Genomic DNA, 19,336 nt, shown 5'->3' on the forward strand with positions numbered 1-19,336 from the left:
TACAGTTATGTTTGCCATGATTTCAGCTTTTGTTGTTCATTAACTTTACGGAGGAATTTGAAACGATGAGAATGAAATTTTCACCAGATTACACAGTTAAATTATTTAATATTTTATATGTTCTCGTACAAGACAAGTGCACCGTTCTACGATCATAAGTAAGTACAATATTACTTACATTTAGTAGAAAAAAAATGTTTTATTTTTCAGTAAAATTTTTTAATAGTATTGCAAAAGAGAAAGCTTTCTTTGAAACCCTTCTTGATCTTGGTGATCCGTTAAAAATAAGTAAGTAGTCTCTTCATGTTTTATGTAAAATAGTTGTACAGTAAAAACAGTACAGTCATTTTTTCTGCCTGGCATTACGAAGAGATGTCCAAGATTGCCATTAGTTTTAATGGAAATTCTTGTTAGATTTAGAGTTCTTTTTCATCTTTATCTTAATTGAAATCGTCCAGCTATGTACGACTCTAAATGTTTATATAATAATTATGAATTTGTAGTTTTTAAAATTCCTATAGAATCTCTTCAAACTTCAAATAAATTGAAATAAAAAATATGCACATATCTCAAATTAACTAGTATTTATTTCTGGTTTGTAAAATATAACTTTTCAAATAGAAGATTTTTTGATATGACATACCGTAATTTATTTTCACCTGTCTGATGGCGTGGCTTAGACCCGGTCTAAATTAACCCTCCCATTGCCAAGCTTTTCGACACCTTTATTTTACCAAACAGAGTATTTTGACTACCCCAGTACTAATTTGTGATTTAGTGTAATATTTGTTTTTAGATTCTGTTATTTTCAACGAATAGCTTTATTTAGTTTTGAAATACAGTTTTTCAAATAATTAAAAGTATTAAAAACTGAATGTAGAAGCAAAGTACAATAAATTTTATATCATTCACAAGAGAAATTCAATAATGGACACCTGTAAAATTAAAAATGTATACGTTTTGGCTGTCATTGCAGTAAACTAGTGCTTTGCCTCAAAATAACATTTTTGAACTGTTCATTCAGGTACATTTTTGCATAACATGCGCTTCACAATAACAGTTTCTTCTTTGTATATATTACAAACAAGTTTCTTGCACATTACACAATAGAATTGTGTTTTACTATCTTCATTTCTCTTGCAATCTTGACAGCACTGTGATGGTAACTTGGAACTTTCAGGTTGGATTACTGCTGTCTGAATTTCAGTACCGCATGCTTTCAGTGCGTCTTTTACTTCCTTATTAAGACTGTTGATATTTCTAGCTCTTTCCTCCATGTTGCCTTTGCCAAAAACAAATGCCAGCTCAGTCATGAAAGATTTCCATCGGCTCCGATTATTTTCCTGCCACTCAGGAAATGTTTGTGTGTACAGAATTTATGCATTCAGTGCTGAAATATCTACCATCTCCATGAAAAGTCTTAGTGGCCACCCCCTGGTTCCTCTAACACGGCTGTATTCTCTTGTCATTTTATCTCCATTATCTACGGCACCTTTAGTTTTGTTGGAACGGAGTATTATTTCAGATTTGTATTCACTTCCTTCACCCTTCACTTGCCTCTCATGATGCTGAGTAGAGAGTAAAATTACCGACTTACCCCTTTTTGGAACACGGAAAACTAGTACAAGTAAACTTAAAGTTTTTCTTAACTTTAAGGTAGAAATCTTTTTTATCCCTTACTTAGCACCGGTGAAATCTACCTCCACCTTTCGGCATGCCAAAAGGTTTTTTTTCACTAATGGATCACTTCTGACTAATAATTAGGTATTTTTTATGTTTGTAAACGAATTTTATAATATTTAAATTCAGGAATTAACATTATTTTTTATTATACCGTTCATTATTTTCAATAAATTTGTTACAAATTCAATAATTTGATAATAAATGTAATCGATTTAACCTAATAGATAAATTTAAAAATAATACATAATACTTTCGAAAAAGAAAAAAGACATTAATGTTTAATTAAAAACAAAAAATTATGTACAGTTAATAAATCAAACAAATCAGGACATAGATAATTTGAATTCTCAATACGTTCAAATTTTTGAACATTCAGTATATTATTATTAACTAACATTATAATAGAACACTAAAATAAATTATGGAAAACGATAAATACTCAATGTCATTTATATATTTTTATTGTGGAAGTTGAATAAATTGCATAGAAATACCTTACAGCAAGCAACAGCAGAATATTTTTAAATGGCCTGAATCATAAGACTATTAACAAAATATTTATTTTTAACAAATGAGAAGTTATGAGAAATTTTGCTAATTTTTTTATGTATCATTACTTTACAATTTATTACTCCAAAATTTAACTGTAGTAATCTTCTTGAATCAGAAGATTCAAGTCTTCTGAGACAGCTAGTATAGTACAATCTCTACTAGAAAAACACCATAACAGGATGCAGGTGGATTGGAGGAATAAGGGAATAAGAGAGGTTCTTAAGGAAACTGTCTTACACCAGAAGACACCACATTAAGATAAAATTAAACAAGAAAATCAAAAACAAAGACGCCTGCTTCACACTCGCCAGAAAAACATACAACACGAACATTTTTAACACTAGAAAGGGCACAAAGAACAGAACTTATTAAAAAGTACTGGCAGGAACGCAAGGCTCAAACACAATCCCATCAAAGAGACTTTGATAATGGCTGACCAAAATGTTCTTATTATGTGGTCATAAAAAATTATATATATATTTATATATATATATATGTCTCTTCTTTTAATTAAATTTTTCCAAATGCTTCTTTCTTCATCAATTTGTCGCAAAACCTTTTCATTTGTCACTTATCCACCCATCTGATTTTTAACATTCTCTTATAGCACCGCATTTCAAAAGCTTTTAATCTTTTCTTTTCAGATACTCCGATCTTCCAAGTTTCACTTCCATATAAAGCTATGCTCCAAACATAAGGAAAAGATTCAAAAATCTTTTCCTGACGTTGAAATTAATTTTTGATGTAAACAACTTACATTTCTTACTGAAGGCTCGTTTAGCTTGTGCTATTCGGCATTTTATATCGCTCCTGCTTCGTCCATCTTTAGTAATTCTACTTTCCAGATAACAAAATTCTTCTACCTCCATAATCTTTACTCTTCCTATTTTTATATTCAGCGGTCCATCTTTGTTATTTCTACTACATTTCATTACTTTTGTTTTGTTCTTGTTTATTTTCATGCGATAGTTCTTGCGTAGGACTTCATCTATGCCGTTCATTGTTTCTTCTAAATCCTTTTTACTCTCGGCTAGAATTACTATATCATCGGCAAATCGTAGCATCTTTATCTTTTCACCTTGTACTGTTACTCCGAATCTAAATTGTTCTTTAACATCATTAACTGCTAGTTCCATGTAAATATTAAAACGTAACAGGAATAGGGAACATCCTTGTCGAACTCCCTTTTTTATTACGGCTTCTTTCTTATGTTCTTCAATTGTTATTGTTGCTGTTTGGTTCCTATAAATGTTAGCAATTGTTCTTCTATCTCTGTAATTAAAACCTAAATTTTTTAAAATGCAGAACATTTTATTCCAGTTTACGTTATCAAATGCGTTTTCCAAGTCTATAAATGCCACGTATGCAGGTTTGTTTTTCTTTAATCTTCCTTCTACTGTTAATCTGTATGCTAAAATTGCTTCCCTTGTCCCTATACTTTTCCTGAAACCAAACTGGTCTTCTCCTAACACTTCTTCCACTGTCCTTTCAATTCTTATGCACGGAATTGTAGTTAAGATTTTTGATGCATGACTAGTTAAGCTAATTTTACTGTATTCTTCACGTTTATCTGCTCCTGCTTTCTTCGGTATCATAACTATAACACACATTTTGGAATCTAACGGAAAAGAGATGCGATGTATATAAAGTATATAATATATTATTATTATTATTTACTCATCAGAATACAAGATTTAATTAACTCATTTAAATAAACTTTCTTGGATGCTAAAGTAACATCTTGAAACTTCAAAGCCAAGAGGAAAAAAAATGATCTGTCATTAACGGTGAGCCCTTATGGTTTAAGCCATACTGGTGGATTGAATGTACAAGAATCTGTCGATTCATTCAACTACAGCCAACAAGTCTATTTTTTGTGAAGGTAGATACTTTCGATGGCTAAATTCTTGCTTGTGACCATAACGGTGTATAGACATCGACCGCAATTGTAATCGCGCAGCTAAAAGATGAGTTGTTACAGTAAATTAGTCTAGTCATAAAAGGGGAGTCCGTCCCTGACTTCGTTTAACTTTATTTTATTTTACCAATTATAAGGCCAAATTTGGTATTTTAAATCGATGCAAGAGTACTCTACATACATTTGACTAAGGGACTAATAGCCCTATCTACGCTATTATCTATTTTATACCTAAATATAAGTTTTAAATATTTAGCTTTAACAGTAAATTGACTGCTAACTAAGATTACAATTAGCAACAGTTCCAAAGACCAGACTGCAGGTCTCTATGCCATCATTAGGTAGCCTAAAGAGGTAGCAGAAGAAAAATTAGTTAAAAAATAAAAATCGATTCATTAAATTTTAATCTCCGTCATCTAGAGTTGAAAACGATTTGTTTGTTTACGTCACTCGTATGAAAGGCAATATTCTGTTCATACATTTTGTAAATTAAGCATAGTAAACGATATTTGCTCATTAAAGCACAATAATTTTTTGATTTATTTATAACTGGAAAATAACTGATGTGTTTTTTTTTTGTTGCAAAACCCAGAAATACATATATATATATATATATATATATATATATATATGATCTAATGGCCATAGATCCTCTGGTAATAGAGCACATAACGGTAAACGATCAGAAAATTAAAATAGTAAAACGATTTAAATATCTAGGGGAAATAATAACTTATAATTTAAATGAAAAAGTGACATGGCAAAACAGGACAAATAAAATGATTAAATCCCAAAAATTAACTCGGTCAACATATAACAAAAAATGCCTTTCTGCTAAAACAAAACTTAAACATTATAAAACTGTAGTACAGCCAGTAGTCACCTACGGAAGCGAGACCCTTTTCAAAATCACTCAGAAAAACCGAATCGAAAAAATTCTGAAAATAGAGAGGAGAATTGTCAGAACGTGTATCGATAAAAAACACCAAAAAGAAGGCCGATGGTGGGTTGTGCCAAATGAGGTGGTGTATCGAGAAATAGAGCCTGTTACTGATACTATTCGGAAAAAAAGAATCTCTTTCTTCGGTCATCTCATAAGGACACCGCAAACAAGACTGTCAAGAAATATCATTGAAAAGCTCCGGTTCCAAAAGCTAGAAGTAGGATGGATCAAAGAAATTAGAGAAGATATGAAAGAATTGGGAATTTCCCTGACCGACCTACAGAATAAAACTGGAAAAATTACAAAGCTAAAAGATAAAAGCATTAGATTTAAACAAAAGACAAAATACAACGAAGAGGGTGTTTACGGATGAAGAAAAGAAAGCAAGATCTGAACGGATGAAGAAATACTGGGCAGCTCGAAAGAGTAAAATAACACGCTTTTCTCAGAAAAGATCCAACTAAAATTGACTTAAGTGGTCCCATGTTGGCCGTAAAAGCATAATAATAATAATAATAATAATAATAATATATATATGATAAATATCAGTACACAGGATCAAAATACTGTTTAGATTTTTATCTGGAACCGATCAGAATAGATTACATAATTGTAAATTTCTATGTTTGAGTTCATTGTTCAAAGAACTTTTATTCTGTTAAGCCACATATCGATTACATTCATTGTAATTTTCCTTATATTATATAAGACTTTTTTAATATTTTATCAAAAATGTATTCATAATCGATCGTTAGAATTGAAGTAATATACTCATTACTTGTAATGAACCACCGTGATACATAATGTGGTTTTTTCACTCCACTCTTTTTATATTCTCCTAAAGAAGGATGTAACAGGTAAAAACCTTTCGATATATTTTATCGATAAGAGATTGTAGATTGTTGTTATTATTATATAATTTTTATTTATTTTTGCAGGGAAAAAGGATTGATATCATCAGATATGGAAGAAATTTATAAATCATAAGGATTTATTATAATTAAAATTGTAATATTATCGTAATATATAAGTCGTTTCTACTATGTTATAAGCCTGTAAATCTGATAATGTATCGTAGACATAAACATTGTTAGGCTGTTCTTATCAGTTACAGCGTTCAAGTCCTAGTAAAGCCAGATATTTTTACATGGATTTGAATACTAGATCATGGATACCGGTGTTCTTTGGTGGTTGGGTTTAAATTAACCACACATCTCAGGAATGGTCGAACTGAGAATGTACAAAACTAAACACTTCATTTACACTCATACATATCATCCTCATTCATCCTCTGAAGAATTATCTAAACAGTAGTTACCGGAGGCTAAACAGGAAAAAGAAGAAGAAGAAGGCTGTTCTTATCAAGGTTTTGCCACGGTTTCCCTTGATACAAGAGGGCAAATGCCGGAACAGTTCATTTAGTTTTCCGTGGAATTTAATCTTTGATATCTTTATTCTCAACTAAAATAATAAAAATGAATATTTATTTATAATTTTACATTTTGTAATTTTTTTTTTCATTACCTGCTTTAATACCGAATTTATGTGAACCCATTAACCACTAAAATTTGAAATTTAGCTCAAATACTTTTTACTTCCTTTACTTCGTACAAGGAAGTAAAACGGATTAATTTTCTATCGGCTAGATGGCGCTCTGCGGTATTACAGCAACCGTGTCCGTGCTGCATTATACATCGGTTTCAAAACAAGCGGAATTGGAAGAGCAGGGCTGATCGCACGGCCACCAAGGAACCTAAACCCCCCCCCCCACCATTAGATTTATTTTTGGGAGGGCACGTAAAAATCATTATTCGGAGAAAATCCGCGACATCAACCATCTACAGAAGAGGGTTGTTGCAATGCGACGGTAGTATACATTACACTCGACATCCTGACTAGTACGTGAGAAGAGCCGGATTACAGTCTGGATATTTGCAGAGCAACGAATGGTACATATATCGAAGTACACCAAGAAAAACTGCAGAATCTACCCGTTAAGAGTAGACACTAATGTACAGTAAGTAAGTTATACTACCTTAAATATAATGCCGTTTAAATCGTACTTGAAATCAAACAGTTCTTATATAAACACTCTATGGTTTGCATAATTTTTCCATACGCAACAGACATCCACACGTGGATCTAACTTACGAAGGATATCTCTACAGTAAATATTAAAGTAAAGTTTTAAGCGATTCAACGGAACATTTTGCCGATAGGTTATATATAGTAAATACAATTCGATGCTGATTGTACTAAATCGCCTGAGGTTGTGTTTTTTTTTTAGTATTAATACAATTTTTAACTGATTTTAATTTTTTTTTTTTAATTTAATTAAATATTTTGTGACACTCATTGTCATGAATTTATCACGGTTATGTATTTATCATGATTTCCCTTGATCTATCCAGGAAAATCTTGAGCGATTCTTTTACTTTCCCGTCTAAATAACGCTATAATAGAGCTGTAGCTCTAGAAGGAAAAAGTATCGTAATCTGTCCAATTTGGGCATATGCGATTTTCGCCGGATCTTGACTTTTCGCATCTTTTTCCGTTGTTACAATCTTCATTCGTTTTATTTATTTAATTTTAAATATTTACCGATATTTGATATGAGGAGGATGAAATGGGAGAAACAATACTGAGATCTGAATTTAAGAGAGCATTAAAAGATTTAAATGGCAGAAAGGCTCCTGGAATAGACGGAATACCTGTAGAATTACTGCGCAGTGCAGGTGAGGAAGCGATTGATAGATTATACAAACTGGTGTGTAATATTTATGAAAAAGGGGAATTTCCGTCAGACTTCAAAAAAAGTGTTATAGTTATGATACCAAAGAAAGCAGGGGCAGATAAATGTGAAGAATACAGAACAATTAGTTTAACTAGTCATGCATCAAAAATCTTAACTAGAATTCTATACAGAAGAATTGAGAGGAGAGTGGAGGAAGTGTTAGGAGAAGACCAATTTGGTTTCAGGAAAAGTATAGGGACAAGGGAAGCAATTTTAGGCCTCAGATTAATAGTAGAAGGAAGATTAAAGAAAAACAAACCGACATACTTGGCGTTTATAGACCTAGAAAAGGCTTTCGATAACTCAGACTGGAATAAAATGTTCAGCATTTAAAAAAAATTAGGGTTCAAATACAGAGATAGAAGAACAATTGCTAACATGTACAGGAACCAAACAGCAACAATAACAATTGAAGAACATAAGAAAGAAGCCCTAATAAGAAAGGGAGTCCGACAAGGATGTTCCCTATCTCCGTTACTTTTTAATCTTTACATGGAACTAGCAGTTAATGATGTTAAAGAACGATTTAGATTCGGAGTAACAGTACAAGTTGAAAAGATAAAGATGCTACGATTTGCTGATGATATAGTAATTCTATCCGAGAGTAAAAAGGATTTAGAAGAAACAATGAACGGCATAGATAAAGTCCTACGCAAGAACTATCGCATGAAAATAAACAAGAACAAAACAAAAGTAATGAAATGTAGTAGAAATAACAAAGATGGACCGCTGAATGTGAAAATAGGAGGAGAAAAGATTATGGAGGTAGAAGAATTTTGTTATTTGGAAAGTAGAATTACTAAAGATGGACGAAGCAGGAGCGATATAAAATGCCGAATAGCACAAGCTAAACGAGCCTTCAGTAAGAAATATAATTTGTTTACATCAAAAATTAATTTAAATGTCAGGAAAAGATTTTTGAAAGTGTATGTTTGGAGTGTCGCTTTATATGGAAGTGAAACTTGGACGATCGGAGTATCTGAGAAGAAAAGGTTAGAAGGTTTTGAAATGTGGTGCTATAGGAGAATGTTAAAAATCAGATGGGTGGATAAAGTGACAAATGAAGAGGTATTGCGGCAAATAGATGAAGAAAGAAGCGTTTGGAAAAATATAGTTAAAAGAAGAGACAGACTTATAGGCCACATACTAAGGCATCCTGGAATAGTCGCTTTAATATTGGAAGGACAGGTAGAAGGGAAAAATTGTGTAGGCAGGCCACGTTTGGAGTATGTAAAACAAATTGTTGGGGATGTAGGATGTAGAGGGTATACTGAAATGAAACGACTAGCACTAGATAGGGAATCTTGGAGAGCTGCATCAAACCAGTCAAATGACTGAAGACAAAAAAAAAAAAAAAAAATTTGATATCAAATTTCTATGCGCGCGCGCGTGCGATTGTTTCAATGTGTACTTTTATATTAATAATAAAGTCACCTGATTTGAGGTTTGTCCGAAATGGAACGTTAAATAAACGTTCTAAATATCAGTTCTATTTTATTTATCGTAAATACAGAGTGATTTAGGAGGAAAGAGAAATAATTTGGTAACCTATTCTAGATTTTGAGATAAAGGAAAAAGTTCACTTACTAACATACGTCCGAAAACGCTTCTTTGTAAAGTTACGGCTAGCATAGATTTCGCTCGGATTTCAGTTTCCCGGTGAAATAAGTCACACTGAAATTTTAAGGCGTTATATAAGGGGTAAACATTTTCTTTAATTGTTTTTTGATCTGAAAAATAGAATAATAAAAAACCCAGAACTATCATCCCTTATTTTCACGATATCCAGCGTAGAACAGAAAAGTTCAGTAACGAAAATCACGTTTTTTTAGGTTTGAAGTAGAATAACTTTGTTAAACAAACTTGTAGAGAGTTTAATTCTGAAAAAAATCGTTGTAATATACTCTATGGAAAAAAAACTGTAAGGATTTATAAAAGTAAAAACAACCGTTTTCTTTTTTTATTTAGTAAAATATGTTTAACATTTGAAAAATTAAAATAATAGTTTTAATTTACTTTAAAACAAAAATACTCACTGTGGTTTATATTTTTTTTAAATTTAAAATATATGTTTGAAAATTCCACCGTTGACATCGATGCACTTTTCAACTAGTTTCCTTGCGTTCCTAGGTAACAGCCTACCGTACACAAAGGGGTTATAACGAGATTTTTACTTGTTATATACGTAATCAAGTTCAATATATAGTAAATGTAAATACGACCCACACGCGCGCGCACATATAATTTTATTATTAAGTGTTACTATATTTTTTTAAATATCAAATAAGAAATTAAAAAAAAAAAAATTGCATTAATCTTTTTTAGATGTAACATGATTTCCATGCTATTAGAGAGGTAGCTACTTTACCTGCTAGACTAAAAGTTCCAGATTCGATACCCGGATACATCTAGGAAATTTATAATAGCGCAGTTATTTTATATTTATTACATTTTATTTAAAATAACAAATTTCCTTCAGTTTTAATACGTATATTAAAACGATTCGAATAAAGTTAATCCGTTTTTTTAGATAATTTATTCAAAAATTTTAATATTACGTAACAGATCAGATTTTTCTAGTTTTATTTCCATACGACATCGTAATAACCTGCACACTTATTTTACCGACCGGAGATGAGATGAAATGAAATTAATGAGATATTTAAAAAAGCCAAATTATTACCCAGAATCAAACCCGAGACCGGTAGATTTAGAAGCCGACGTACTAACAACTATATGATCGATGTTACTTTATAAATAACAGTTAGTCATAAAAAGTATAAATCCAAACGTATATTAACAGTTGCGAAGTCTTATGGTTTAAAGAAAAAATTAACAAGATGTAGACATCTTGTCAATGTGCCTATTTTTACAGATTATTACGCACTTACTAGTCTCACAACAGTCTTAGTTTTTTATATGATAGAATTTAGAAACATATTTATAAAATAAAATTGCGTTTAAGAATAAAACAGTTACTCAAAACGTTTAATTAACTCTGATTATATTTAACTTTATAATAATAAAAATAACAAACGGCCAGATAAATGAAATAATGTTGCCTTAGATGTAATAAACAACCAACATTTGTGTAATTATTTTATATTTATAAGAACAAAATATATAACGTTATACTTGATGAACACGCATCAAGTAAACCGTTTATCGACGTCGAATAACTACATTTCGTCCGAAAGTTCCCGAGTTTGAATCTCACATACGATCGGCATTTATAATTTAATATATAAATTATATTATAATAGACTCGTGTAATTAGTTATAAAAATATGATTTACATTGCAGCGTGAAAGGCACGAGTTAGTAGCGAAGAAGTTCCTCAGAGGGCGCGAGAATTGTCTAACCGCGCGCGCACGTGTGAGTAAGTGAGGGGAAGTGAAACAGTGTGTGTGTGAATGAGTAAGAGAAATCGAGTGAGGGGGAGTGGCGCGCGCGCGTGGGTGTGTGTTGGTGTTGATAGAAAAAGAGAAATCATTTAATTTGTTACCGAAGAAGAAGTATTGTAGGAATAATTTATTTATAAGACCTAACTTCTCAAGAAGACTGAAAAATGTCCAACCTCCGGCATATTTATTCCTTATTATATAATTCTCTTAAATATTATAAGAAAACAATTAAAGAAATAAATATACCAAATCAAACTTAATTCTAATTTTTATTATATTTTTTATGTACTATCAACTGATTCTATGAAATAAAATTATTTCATAAAGTAACAAAAATTATTTTTCACTTTGAAGGGAAAGTAATCCCATCTAAATTTTTTTAAACGTTCATCACCGCATCGAATTTGTAATGTTAATATACAACTTTTAATTGAGAAAATATCTTATAATAAATTATAGAAAATATTAAAAAAATAATAATTTTATAAAATGTAATCTTTCTCTCTCTCTCTCTCTCTCTCTCTCTCTATATATATATATATATATATATATATATATATATATATATACAGAATAATTCAGGAGGAAAAGTACATAATTTGAAAACTGATTCTAGAGCTTAATATAGGGGAAAAAGTTAATACAAACACATGTCCGAAAAGGCTTTGTTATTAATTTACGTCTACCGAATTGCTAACGAGAATGAGGAATGAAGTCGTTTTCCGTTACACACTTCATTTAGCTAAATAGTACACGTTTTTGCCTAACAATATACTAACTTACTGAAATGTAAATGGTGTTCAGTAGTACAAATGATATTTTCATTTCTTTCACAACAGGTAAGGTTATATATACCCAGCACCATTACTATCAGAGAGAGATAGAAGTTCTTATTAGTGCCATCTACACCACAGACGGTTAAAATTTATCACAATCATAAGAAAAAATGCAACTAATTAATGTCCTCTTTCTTCAGGAAACGATGGATAATGATAAACATTACGGATAATGAAATAAGTTTAATTAATTTTTATCAGATTAATGGCTATGACTCCTATCACTGTGTCCAGAATATTAGGTCTGGTGGTGGTATTTTAATTCTTTGTCGTAGCACACTCAGTGCTGAAAGAATAATGTTGGATTTGACTGTCTCAAGTTGTGAACTAATATGCATTCAGGTTTCAGTGAAATTGGGTGTTTAGACCGATGATTTTACGATAATATGCTTTTACAGACCGCCAGATTTAAATGTTCATGAATTTTTACATGATCTTGAAAATATTCTTCATAATTGTAATAATAATAATGCGGTCTTAATCGGAGATATGAACATTGATCTTACTAAGGAAAATACTGTAGTTAGTTACTATCAAACCTTATTACATACAACGGGATTCATGTGTTGCATATCTGATATAACGAGGGAGGAAATAAGAGATGGGGTAATTGTTAGATCTTGTATAGATCACATTTTTATTAGAGGCTTTCCTGATTACGTTTTTTCTGGAGTAATTGAAACTAAAATTTCTGGTCGCTATGTGACAATAGCAGATCTGTTGTACAAGAATTCATCCCGACGATCGATGGATGACAGTCTTGGTTCATTTTACTTAGATAATGCCTTAATTAGATATAAGTTAGATAGCATAAATTATGACACCTTAGGTAATAAGATTGATAATAATCCATCTGCATATGAGAAATTCGTTGGTATAATTAATTCTGTGTATAACAGTTCTTTAGTTCGCAGAAATACTGACAGGATTAAAATTCAAAATAGAAAAAAACCATGGATGACATTCTAAATAAAATAGAGACAAACTGTTCAAAAAATGGAAAAAAGCACCAGCTAACCTGGAAATTCGAAAAGATTACATATTATATAGAAATAAAATTAATATTGAAACACAAAAAGCGAAGGAGAAGTATTTTAATGATAAATTTAAAAATTTTAAAAAGAATGATATTAAGGGTAACTGGAAACTACTTAACTCTTTGATGGGGTTACACTCTAAGCGTAACTTAGACGATACTATAATTAAATATGTAAGCGGTAAATCTAATAACGCGGGTAAGGTCGCTGCAGACATTATAGGTAAACACTTTGTAACTTCAGTAGATGATATTAAACATAATTGTATACATAAGTTCTTGAAATTCACGGGTGGCAATTGCATGCAGCTTGTGTCTTTTCATTTACCTTTAAGTTATCCTAAACAAATAGAAAATATAATTTCATCTATGAATGATAAAAAATCGCCAGGTGTAGATGGCATACGGATCAAAGATTTGAAATATGTCGTTAATAAAGTCAGCCCTTTAATTTCAATTATAGTAAACAATATAATTAAATCAAGGAGGGTTCCTGATCTACTGAAGATATCTATTGTTAGAGCTATCTATAAAGCCGGTTCTTTTAAAGATTTAAATAATTATCGGCCAATTTCTATACTGTCATGTATCGAAAAAGTTTTTGAACGGTATGTCTCTATGCATGTTACTAAATACCTTGATGATAACAAATTAATCAATGAAACTCAATACGGTTTCAGAAAGGGGATTGGGACTAACGATGCTATAAATGATTTATCTGATTTTGTCAATATTAACTTAAATAAATGTAACCGTGTAATCTTACTTTTTTTAGATTTTCGTAAAGCTTTTGATACGTTAGACCATCATAAACTTCTAGATGCCCTAAATAAGCTAGGGTTTAATGGCCCTTTTAATAATATGCTACAAAACTATTTATGTAACAGAAAACTTATTGTTAAAATTAAAGATAAATATAGTGATAGATACGAAACGGATAGTGGCGTGCCTCAAGGGTCTATCTTGGGCCCAACACTTTTTAATCTGTACGTTAATGATATGTCTAGCACGATCTCTAATTCATGTCTGTTGCAATACGCTGATGATAGTGTTTTAGCATTTGGACATAAGCGATTGGAAGAAGCAGAGTTTTTAATAATCTATTAAAGTGGCTTCATGACAAAGGCCTAATTATTAACGCTAAAAAAACTGCTGTTTTACATGTAAGATCTCCTTATCTTCGATCCCAAAGACCGATAAAAATTATTTGTCATACATGTGACTGTATAAAAAATTACCACATAAATTGTAATTGTGAACATCTCCAGAATGCTGACAAATACAAATATTTGGGTGTACATTTTGACTCTTTTTTTTAGATGGGATCACCATATAAAACATATATGTAAAAATTTAAGAGCGGTTGCTATGAAATTCCACCACATCTCACCTCTATTACCAATTCACTGTAAACGCTTACTCTATTCATCCTTGTTTGAATCTGTTATTCGATACGGCTTGACAGCATGGGGATCATCCGCAGACTATCTCATAAATAAAATAAATTTAATACAAAATAGGGTCCAGAATTAATCCAGAATTAAACTGAAACTAAAGAAATCAAAATTCTTAATGCATCACACATCCTTTTACAAAAAGATAAGCTAAATTAAGCTTATGGGTTCATACCCCATCGATGAATAAATTCTCTTTTTAATTAAAATAAATTTATCAAAAATAATATTTATCACAACAATAACCGTAAGAATTATTATAACAATATCCTCAAACAGAATAATATTCTCATGAATATCTATAGAAATCAATTTAATTTCTTTTCTACCCCTTTTAAAAAAAATAAATAAAATAAATGAACAATCTATAAAATATTTAATTATTCAAAGAATATCATCATCAATTATAATAACCTCAATAATTATTAATGCTATCATTAACTGCCCCATTAATGAAAGAATTTTAATAAAAATAGGTATAATCCCATTCCACCTATGAGTACCAAGAATCATACAAATAATAAGATGAGAGATATGCATAATAATGATAACTATACAAAAAATCATTCCTACAATTATTGCAACCCAAATAACCAGAATTAAATTAATAATAACATCAATAATTATATCGATAATCATAGCACCAATCTCAGGAAGAAAACAAACATCACTAAAAAAATTAATAGCATATTCATCAATTTCAAATTCACCAGTAATAATCTTTTCATTAATAATTTCAAAACAACAATTTACTCTTCTATTAATTATGTATACCACAATCAACTTAACCATGATAAACACATTCAAGAAAAATAACATCAATTTTATAAACCAAATTAATACTCAAACAAACTTAACAAAAACATCCCTAATAATTTCATCATTATCAATAAGAGGTATACCTCAAACTACAGGATTTTTAATAAAATGAATAATTATAAAATCAACAATTTGTATAGCACCAATAATTCCACTAATTATATTAATTTCATAAATTATGTCAACATTCATATACTTAAATATAATAATCCCTACAATAACCAAATCAAATAAATAAAAAATAAAAAAAATAATAAAAAAAGAATCAATTATACCAATTATCTTAAATTTATATAGGAATTCCAATAATAATAATTTTTAAATTAAACTAAAAAGAAGGATTTAAGTTAGAAAAAACTATTAACCTTCAAAGTTAAAATTATTATTATAAATAAGCCTTAGCAAGTAACGCACCTCTATATTTGCAATATAGAATCATAATTGAATACAAGACAAATAATGAGAGGTTTAAAACCTTAAATAAATTTACAATCTATCACCTAAATCAGCCATCCCATTATCAATGAATAAATGAATATTTTCAACAAATCACAAAGATATCGGAACTCTCTACTTTATTTTTGGGCTCTGAGCTAGATTACTTGGAACAATAAGAAGAATAATTATTCGATTAGAATTAATACAACCAGGATCAATAATTAAAAATGATCAAATTTATAACACCATCGTAACATCACACGCATTCATTATAATTTTCTTTATGGTAATACCAATCATAATTGGAGGATTTGGAAACTGACTAGTCTCTATAATAATTGGTGCACCAGACATGGCATTTCCACGAATAAATAACATAAGATTTTGATTATTACCACCATCAATTACACTTTTAATTGCAAGATCAATTGTGGGCTCAGGATCAGGAACAGGATGAACTGTTTACCCTCCTCTCTCAGCCCAAATCGCACATTCAGGACCTTCAGTAGACTTAACTATTTTTTCTCTTCACATCGCAGGATTAAGATCAATTATAGGAGCGATTAATTTTATTTCAACAACAATAAATATACGACCAAAAGGAATAACTATAGAAAAAATACCCCTTTTCTGTTGATCAGTCCTAATTACAGCAGTTCTACTACTAGTATCATTACCAGTACTAGCTGGAGCAATCACAATACTACTAACAGACCGAAACTTTAATACCTCATTTTTTGACCCCACAGGAGGTGGAGACCCAATCCTATATCAACACTTATTCTGATTCTTTGGACATCCAGAAGTATATATTTTAATCCTTCCAGGATTCGGATTAATCTCCCACATTATTACTAACGAAAGAGGAAAAATAATAACATTCGGCCATCTAGGAATAATTTATGCGATATTAGCAATTGGTATTTTAGGATTTATTGTATGAGCACACCACATATTTACTGTAGGTATAGATATTGACACACAAGCATACTTCACCTCTGCAACCGTAATTATTGCAGTACCAACAGGAATTAAAATCTTCAGATGAATGGCCACAATACAAGGAATAACAAAAAAAAATCACCCCAAATCATTTGATCTATAGGATTTGTATTTCTATTCACTATTGGAGGATTAACAGGAGTAATTCTAGCTAACTCTTCAAATGACGTAATTTTACACGATACATACTATGTTGTAGCCCACTTTCATTATGTATTATCAATAGGAGCAGTATTCGCCATTATAGCAAGAATCATCCACTGATTCCCACTAATAACAGGTATAAGAATAAATAAAAAATGATTAAAAATTCAATTTTCAACCATATTTTTAGGAGTAAACGTAACATTCTTCCCACAACACTTTTTAGGTTTAGCAGGAATGCCACGACGATACTCTGATTATCCAGATAACTACATGACATGAAACATAATTTCATCCATAGGATCATTAATTTCAATAATCAGAATTATAATATTCATATTTATTATATGAGAAGCTATAGCATTTAAACGAATTACAATTTTCAAAAACAATAAATCATCCTCAATTGAATGATTTTCAATTACACCACCCCCCGAACACTCATTTAATGAATTACCACTAGTATCTAAGCCATTCTAAGAGTGGCAGAAAATTGCCATGAACTTAAAATTCATTAATAAATTAAAAAGTAATTTCCTTAGAAATATCATCATGAATAAAATTTAACATAATAAATAGAGCCAGAATTAAACCGAATAATTGATTGCTCTTTATGATTCTGATAACAACTATGACACTAATTTAAATAATCTTACAAGGTTTCTGTCAGTTAGAGGTCTATTTAAATTCTTAATTATTTTTAACAACTTTTACAACAGTGAATACAGGGTAAATGTAGAAAGTGGATACAATTTGAGAGCAATGAGCTTTATCACAGATAGATATAATAATACCTATGGTAAACGATTAAAGAAGTACATTGTTCCTGCATTACTTAATTCTTTACTGAATCACATCAATAATGTAAAAATGAAAAAAAAGGATTTAAAAAAACTTCTCATTGAGTGGGCATTAATTATAAAGTAATAGGTACTAACAGGATTCATGTTGGATTTATACTGGCGGTCCAGACAATTATAACATGATTATAGTTATTATTTTAATGTTGATAATTATTGTAAATCAATAAATAATGTATTGTTGAATGGTTAAAGCTTAGTTATTTATTTTCTTTATGTAATTGTTGCAACAAGATATTAATTGTGTAATTCGTTGTTGTAATTAAGTATAGTTTTGTTCATTAGTTTTTAAATATATAGTCCAATTTTGTAAAATTAATTTTTATAATTGTACTACTATTATAAGTATTATAAAACTAATAATATCTTTAGTTGTTACATAAAATTGGTTATTACATTATAATGTAATAATAACTCTTTAGTATATCTGTCGATATATCTGACGGATGACCATGTAAGTTTTAAATTGTAAATAAAATAAATAAATAAAACCTAAAATATACCAAGCATGTAACTTGTTTCATTTTTGTTCGTTTACTTTCACGATTCTATTTGGCTAACAATAGAAATAGTAAATAATATTACAAACGTTTGTATATGATATAAAAAAATTGAAGAATAATAATTTATTTTGTAAAAATAAGCGGGTGAAAATCGTATTCTAACCAAAAAATTGTTTTCATTACGTGGTAAGTACGGTTAAATCACTCAAACAAAAATAATAACACGAATTATGACTAGAAACAGTTATATTAAAATAATATTAAAGTAAAAAAGACTTACCTCAATCAATAATGAGAATCATGAATCTAAATTAAAAAAGTATAAGACATAATATTAATTAAACAGAGTAGCCGTTAGCAGGAAGGCCTAAATAGAACAGCGTACGCCGCGCCATCTTTTTTTCTTTCAACCCGAGACCACTGCTGGATTAAGTTAAATTCGTTGTTTTCACACACGTAATTTCTCTGTCCTATCTCAGCAACGCGACCGTTCAAATAAACAACCGATCTCTTGTACAGTCACAGCAAAATAAATTATGAAAACAATCGCGCCCTCTAAAATTATTTCCAATACTGTTTCACCTCTCATAATATTTTATACAGTATTAAAAATTCGTTATTTGTTTAAAAGATTGAGCTTACACAATGCGTGTACGGGACGGCAACAGTGCGTCTTCTAACCTTGAGAACAGAATGTTGTGTTTGGAATAGAGGGGTGTGGTAGAGGTACCTCGCATAGTAATGGAGTATTTATTCACTAATATTAAAAGAACCGGTTATAACCGGTTCTTTTTTTTATTAATTTACTTTACTCGTATTGACAACAAAGTATTCGCTTTTTTTCTGGCCTCCAGGATCATCCTTAGGTATTGCTTCCGAGGATGAGATGAAATGATACTTTTGTAGCGCGTAAAAATACCATCCCTGACCGGGATTCGAACCCGGGACCT

At 30.4% G+C, this 19,336-nt stretch overlaps 1 long non-coding RNA gene and 1 pseudogene across 6 annotated transcripts in view; one reads left to right on the forward strand and one right to left on the reverse strand.

Annotated features, from left to right (window-relative positions):
- The window catches only part of LOC142327125 (uncharacterized), an 86,805-nt gene extending 67,750 nt beyond the window's left edge, over nucleotides 1–19,055 (reverse strand). For 2 of the 6 annotated variants that reach the window (XR_012756928.1, XR_012756923.1), the window contains exon 1: nucleotides 18,667–19,053. This is a non-coding gene — a long non-coding RNA (uncharacterized LOC142327125). Of the gene's footprint in view, nucleotides 1–9,926; nucleotides 9,951–18,666 lie in introns of those variants that run through there. The other 4 variants (XR_012756925.1, XR_012756924.1, XR_012756922.1 and 1 more) reach the window with 4 other exon arrangements.
- LOC142327136 (cytochrome c oxidase subunit 1-like) lies at nucleotides 15,993–16,873 on the forward strand (annotated as a pseudogene).
- Nucleotides 19,056–19,336: the final 281 nt, after the last annotated feature.

The sequence above is a fragment of the Lycorma delicatula genome, chromosome 6, assembly GCF_047948215.1.
Source record: "Lycorma delicatula isolate Av1 chromosome 6, ASM4794821v1, whole genome shotgun sequence".
Lineage (NCBI taxonomy): Eukaryota > Metazoa > Arthropoda > Insecta > Hemiptera > Fulgoridae > Lycorma > Lycorma delicatula.